A 7055-nucleotide genomic window follows, 5' to 3' on the forward strand; every position below is an offset into this window, starting at 1 on the left:
AGCTGTGGCTGCCCCTGGATCCCTGGCAGTGCCCAAGGCCAGGCTGGACAGGGCTTGGAGCAGCCTGGGATAGTGGGAGGTGTCCCTTCCATGGCAGAGGTGGGATGGGAGGAGCTTTAATCTCCTTTCCATCCCAAACCATTTCATGATTCCATGATTCTTCTCTCTTTCTTTGGCACAGTGCTTTCCTCTTGGCACCTTGACCTGGCTGCAGCACCAGGAAGAGCCCCAGGAACTTTGGAACTTTCCCAGTCACCCCCACCCTCTGCCTGGAAATTGAACTCCAAACTTCCTCTGGGATTCTCCTTCCATGCCCAGACTTGCTGCATCCCTTGCTCTGGAAACAGAGGATCCAGAGGTGCCCCTGAGATGCTGCTTTGGTGCCCGAGACAAGCAAAAAGTGAATTTTCAGCTGTTTGCTCTTCCAGGAACCCAGAGAAGCTGTGCAAACTCCATCCTTGGAGTCTTCAAAACTCTGGGATGAGATCCTGGAATTGGACTGGAAACTCCAAACCAGGGTTTCATCCTTAATGTGGGTATTTGCTGGTTTTATTCCCAGTTCCACCTTGGGAACCAGCTGGAGGCTCTGGAATTTCCCCTGGTGGTTTTCCCTTTGGATACAGAAGATGCTGGTTAAGTAGCAATAAAAACCCTGAGATATTCTTCATTCCCATTGTCCATTTATCTGTGCAATGATGGATCTCGCTGGTGCTCCCAATTTTCCTAATGGCACCCATTAAACTTCATTAGGAGTGTGTTAAAGCCGAGTTCAAATCGTTGGCATTGATTTTGCATCTCTAAAACCTGCTGGAAGCACATCAGGAACTGAGCATGCCTGGCCTCCCCAGCATTCCAGCCACATTCCCTGCTCCCCAAAAGGGCAGGGAGAGGGAGTGGGATCTCAGCCTGTGCTCCAGGGGATATTTAGGATCACCCTGCAGAGCTGACAGTTCTCAGCCATCCTTTGTCACTGCCCCAGCCAGGGAATTTTTAACCTCCAAAGTCCAGCTCAGCTTTTTTTGTTTATCCATTTCATTCCCTGTATTTATTTTTCCTCGCCTGTACATTGGGGCTCCCCCTTCCCTTGACCTGCTGAACCTCGGGAATGAGGAATGGCTGCTCCTGAGTGCCAGGGAAACGGGGATGGAGAAGGGAGGAAAGGTTTTAACGGGCTCTTTTTCCACAAAATAAACATCCTCTGGCTATAGGAAGAGTAAACTTCCCCTGGAAATGGATGTGTTTATATGAACAATCCCTTTCTTCTGGCATTTCCAGAGATTTGCTGGCTACCACTGGGAAAAGAGGCTTTTAAGCGAGCGGTGGAATTACACCAGATAAGTTTTGCATGATTTGTTTTCCTTTTGGGAAGACATTCCCCCCTGGATGGATTGCTGTGGACCTGAAAGGGATTTTCTCCTTTATCTCAGGGCCTCATGTCCCGCTGGAATGTCCATCCCAATGGACAAGGGTGGGAAAAGGACTTTTCCCAGAAAACTGCTTGGCTTTGACTCTGCTTTACCAGGGATTTACTGGGAATCCTTTACCAGCACAGCTTCCCCTGCATTTGGTAATTTTTACCAAAGAGAGAATTTTATCAACCTTCCTAAACTGGGATGAGCCATTTCCAGGGATATCCTTCCAACAGGAGCCCTGATTCAGGATTATCCAAATGGATCTGAGGTCGAGGCAGACATTAATTCACCTCAGTTTGGTTTAAGACAGGGAAGTCAAGGTTTAAAAGTTTTTGGTAGGGATTAAACAGGAATATTATTCCTGGGAAATGTGAGCTGCTCCTCCTTGCTAACACGGAGTGAGTGAGGAGATTCCCAAATCCTTTTTCTCCAGCAGCACCTCAGGGATGCTGCCACATCCAACATAGCCTGTGGGGAACAGGGAATGATTGCAGCTTTTGGGAGATATTTATATTTATGACTGGTCCCACTCCAAATCTGGGAATTTACGGAATTTGGGTATCAATAATTTAGTGCTGAGGCTGTCACCAAAGCTGGAGGCCAGAAATAGTCTGGATTAAGTTTAATGTGACCCGAATTTGGTCCACACTGGAGCTGAACTTGGAAAAGGACTGGGTTTTTCCTCAGGTCCCAGCTCTTGGATGGAGAGATCCAAAAGGAGCAGGAGGACGTGGAGCTCCCTTTTGGGATCTGCTGGTGGGAATTCTCCACGTCCTGGTGGTCCTGAGCCATCCATCTGCTCTGGAATGTGGCATTCCAGGCTCTGGGCTGGAGGTCTGTGTGCCAGATGTGCCAGGTGAGGAGAGAGGTTCCCCTCAGAACTGGATCAAAATCAGCTTTTTATAGGCTGCTCCCATTTTGGCCAATCTTTATCCATCTGGGAAGTGTTAGAAAATCCAAAGAGGCAGGATTCCTGCTTAAAGCCAGTGCCATGCCTAATGGGCTACTTATTCCACCAGATTCCTCCTTTATTGTTTTTTAAATAGATGGGGTCATATTTTTTAACCCTGACGGATGGGAAGCGCGTCTCGCAAAAAGGTTTATGGCATGGTGTGCTGGCTGTGAGTTATGAGGCTGTTCCTGTCTGGCAGGGAATGAAAGAGCCCAGCATCTGGCAGAACGTGAAACCAGAAATCACAGAACTTCCCACTCGGAGGAGCTGGGATGGCTGATGGATGTTGTGATAAAATGTCTCTTTTTGACGTGTGAGGCAGGACAGTTGGAGGCCCTTTCTGTCAAAATTTATGGGGTTTAACCAAACCTCCTGGCTGGAAATTTGAGGGAATCAGTCATTGTGCAGCATGTTGCTGCCATGCCATAGCAGGGATGCTGAAAATCCCTAAATATTCCTCTTTTGTCCCATATTTCAGGAGCAAATCTTAGCTGTGTGAAAAGGGAAGTGAGAATCCCCAGAATTTCAGGACACAATCCAGAAAAATCTTGCAAAGCCACATCAGGATTCTCCTCACCAACATCCAGAGCTCAATAAAGTTTATGGGACACCTTCCAGTGCCTTTAGTGAGAACTGGGATAAAAAATACCCATTGGGAGATATTACATATTAGGAATTCCCAGATATTTCCCCCCTCTGAGTCACTGAGTGAGGCAGAATCCAGGTGTGGACTCCCTGTCTGGGCTTTCCTGCGCTGATTTGGTTCTTGGGGGTAAAATTATTGCTGTAGAGAGGCCTTGGGTGGAGTCATGAGGTAAATAATTATTCAGATCGCTGCATTTTGCTCTGTCAGATATTGAAAGTTAAATTTCTTAACTTGGAGAAGATTTTTACTGTGGAAAACAAAACCCTTCTGCTGACAAACCTGGTTAGGTGCTGTTACCTAATTCTGTCACCAAACTCTTGCTCCTAATTTGCTTCTTTGCTGATTTACCTCATTCCATGGCACAACATTTATTTATCCTTCAGATAAGGAGCAGTAGAATTTCCAGAACACATTCCTGGTGGGTTTAATATTCTTTTTTTCACTAGTTCAGGAATAACAAACAACCTCCTGACTTGTCACTGACAAGATTCCTTTCTTTTTTGTGTGTTGGAATGAGTCAAACAAATGACTGAAAACTCAATTTTGCATGTGTCAACCTCCTCCTTTCTAAAGGTAACTTAAAATAAAGGCTCTTCACTTTCCCACATCGACTTCAGAAGAAAACATCAGACATTCCTCTTCAAAAGTTCTGATAGGAACAGATGAGACCTGTGAGATGATCAAAGGGAGAGGGAAGTTTGCTGAAATTCTCTGTCTGTGTGATGGAGCCATGAAATGCTGTGGGTTCCCATCCTGCACGTCAGATTTCAGCCAAAAGCTTGTTTGGTGCTCATTGTTTGCATTTTTAGTTGTCAGGGTCTTCCAAAGGACACAAAAAAGGGAGAATCAGTGGGGTTAATGATCTCTTGATCTGTGGGATAAATCAGTATTATCCTCTGGGATAAATAAATACTGATCAGAAGAAAAGGGATCATTCCTGGTCCATTTTGCTGATTCCCTGCTGAATTGTTTTTGAATTTTAAATTTCACTTACCTCCCAGACAGATGCACAACTTTGACAGCCCCAGGATTATTTAGTTGGAGTTGAATTCATATTTCCTTCAAACTTGTAGATGAACTACAAAAACCCAGAGATGCAGCAATGTGCACACAATTTCCTTGAATTTGTAGGGTTTTTTTTTTTTCAACTCCACACAGCAGACCCAACATTTTGTGCTGTCTCCCAAATCTTTAGCTTTGACAGAAGGTACAAATCAGTGTCTGGTGTGTCTAACAAAAGGCAGCATCAACACATCTCTGTGTACTTGAATATTCAAATTCACATCTTTATTCATCTCCCTCTAACGGTTCCAAAGTCGCTCATCACCAGCTCTGGGGATGAGGCACACACATGAGCTGTGAGCTCAGGAGAGGTTTCTCCACAGAGGGACCAAGGAGAGCCCTGAGGTGATGGTGAAATCATCATTTCATCACCCCAAAACTCAGCATCCCCTGGGAGCAATCCCACCTCTGCTGCTCCCAGCCAAGCCTGAAAGCTCGGGAGAAAGAAGAAAGGAGAATCCTGGCTTTGCCCATCCTCTCTGCCCTGAAGAAAACAACTTCTGGAGTGAATCACTTTGAGGGAAGAAAGCCTCGAGGCTGAATGTTTAGCTGAGTAAATCAGTTTGGTGTGGAAAACCAGCAGAAGGGCTGAATCTCTTTTAAAACTTTTCTTTTTCTGTTGTGCTCACTTTTTTCACCAGGCAGAAGCTGCCTTCAGCTCACCCTGGGACCCAGTTTTGGCTCTGGGTACGCCAGTGGTTGCAGTTATTTCCCTTTTCCTTCGAGAGCCTTTTGGGAGTGAATTCACTTCTGGAAAAAAAATGGCATTTCCTGTGAGTGTGGGCTCTGTAGAGCTGATCAAGTGAGTGGGTTTGGGAAGGTCACCGAGGCAGGGTGGCTGTGGGCTGTGACATCTCTTTTGTAGCACATCACCGCCTGCTGTGAGCGTTGCTGTCCCTCCAGACTTCCCGAGGATGTTGGGGAAGTGTCCATGGCTCCAGAGCTGTGGCCCTGCCAGCCAGAGGGCAGAGGAAATGAAGGCACCGCTCCCTGGGGCACCTCCTGAATATTTATGGTGGCAGCAGGCAGGATTTCCATGGAGCTGCTCAGCGGATCTGGAGCTGATTTTGCTGTTGCTGTTTGATTTGCCAGCTGTCAGGAACCATCCTAAAAGCCAGATGAGACCTCTGGGCGCACAGCAGTGATGGGGCTGTGACAGCCACCTCGGCCAAGGCCACGCGTCCCTCGCTGGGCTGTGACAGCTGCAGCTCCAGGGCTGGGGACAGCAGGGCAGAGCTGCTCATAAAGCACTGATCACCCCAAAAAACACCCCAGGGGTGAGGAAAAAAGGGAAAGAATCAACTCACATCAGCCAAGGAGCTGCCTGGCCAAGCCTGAGCTCTTGGGAGTGGGCCCAGCTCTGGCAGGGGGTGCCCAGAGAAGCTGTGGCTGCCCCTGGGTCCCTGGAAGTGTCCAAGGCCAGGCTGGAGCACCCTGGGATAGTGGAAGGTGTCTCTGGCCATGGCACGGAGTGGGACAAGATGGACTTTAAGATTCCAACCCAAACCAATGCTTTTTCTGGTGTTTTTCTGACCCCTCTGCTGTCCGTGCCCCTCTCTGTCCCTTCCAGCCCTTCTCCTTGCTCATCCTTGCCCGTGGAGCAGTTCAAACACTTGCCAGTATTTAAACTGAGCCCAGCAGCTGCAAAAGCCAGTGCTGTGTGTTTGTGCACTGACTGCTGATTGCCTGGCTCGGAGAAAAGTGGGTTAGACTCAGATTATTGCCTTTGTCCACGTTCCTGACCTTTTCCCTCGCATATTGCGTGGCCCGCGGGTGGAGGAAGGAGGATTAAAGGTTAAGAAACCTCTCTTGAAAGAGTTAGGATGCCTAAATGTTTAAAATGTTTCCTTTCCCCAGTAATTCCAATCTATATTAAAGCTAAAACCCTTCTGAGAGGTAATAAAACAGAGCAGTGGAGGAGATCATTGGGAAGATTAGGAAGAAGAGACTTAAGAGCTTACTCTTGATGCTTCTGGGTTTATACTTTGTTCTTGTTTTACTCTGTCAATCTCTTCTAGTGTTTCTCCCAGTGATTTTATTGTGTTTTTATGGAGCAGGAGTGGTGCTGCAAACTACCAGGGAAAAGCTTGTCGTGGTTGAGTGGAGGGGGAAGAACATTCCTTTGCACATTTTTCGGTGTTCCTGTTATATCTCAAATTTAGAAAGTAACAAGAAGCAGCATCCAGTTTTCATTAATGCTTCAGGGTTTGTTTTTTTTTTTAATTTTTTTTTTTTTTTGCGCATATGTTTTCGTTTCCAGGCATCCAAAGGAAAAGATGAAATTCCTCCTTCCCAGCCAGCACTGGAGGGCACCAGGACCAGCAGATTCCCGGGATTTTGGTGCCAGGTAGGAGCCTGGTAACCTCCTTTGTCTGCTTGGGTTATCCCTAAACCCAGCAGCAGTGGGAAGTACAGTGATGGTTTTTTGGGACAAAGGGTCGTGCTGTGACTGCTTGCCTTATGTGAACATTCCTCCTGACACAGCCTGGCTGGTGGCCCACGTTAATTTGCTCCAAAAAAAAAAAAAAAAAAGAGGGAAGAAAAAAAAGGAAAGGCAAAAAAGAGATGATATTCACGTTCTTGGAGGAGTTGTATGTTCCATCTGGATACTGCAAACCTGTGAACCCTGTCCAAATAACTCCTGTGTTCTCCTTGCTTGGATTTTGTGCATCTTGTCAGTTAAATATATCCGAGCGCTCCCGAGGCAGGAGTGGGAGGGCGGCTCGTGCCCATCACAGCCAAGGAATGCCCTTGGGAGGTGCTCCCATGGAGCATTTGCTCCCTGATTCAATCCCAGCAGTGTGGAATTCTGTCTGGGATGGCTCACGGGTCGGTGTTGGCAGGAATTCCATAGAATTCCCATGGAAATGTGTTTCGTCAGCTCGGGTGTGAGCGGGCCTCGGAGCTCCGGGCCTGGTGCTCGCTGCTGCGCTGGCACTGGGGGGACTGGGGGCTGCTAAAAGGCTCCTCTCCCTCTTAATTT

Source organism: Parus major, chromosome 7 (genome assembly GCF_001522545.3).
Source record: "Parus major isolate Abel chromosome 7, Parus_major1.1, whole genome shotgun sequence".
In the NCBI taxonomy this organism is placed as follows: Eukaryota; Metazoa; Chordata; class Aves; order Passeriformes; family Paridae; genus Parus; species Parus major.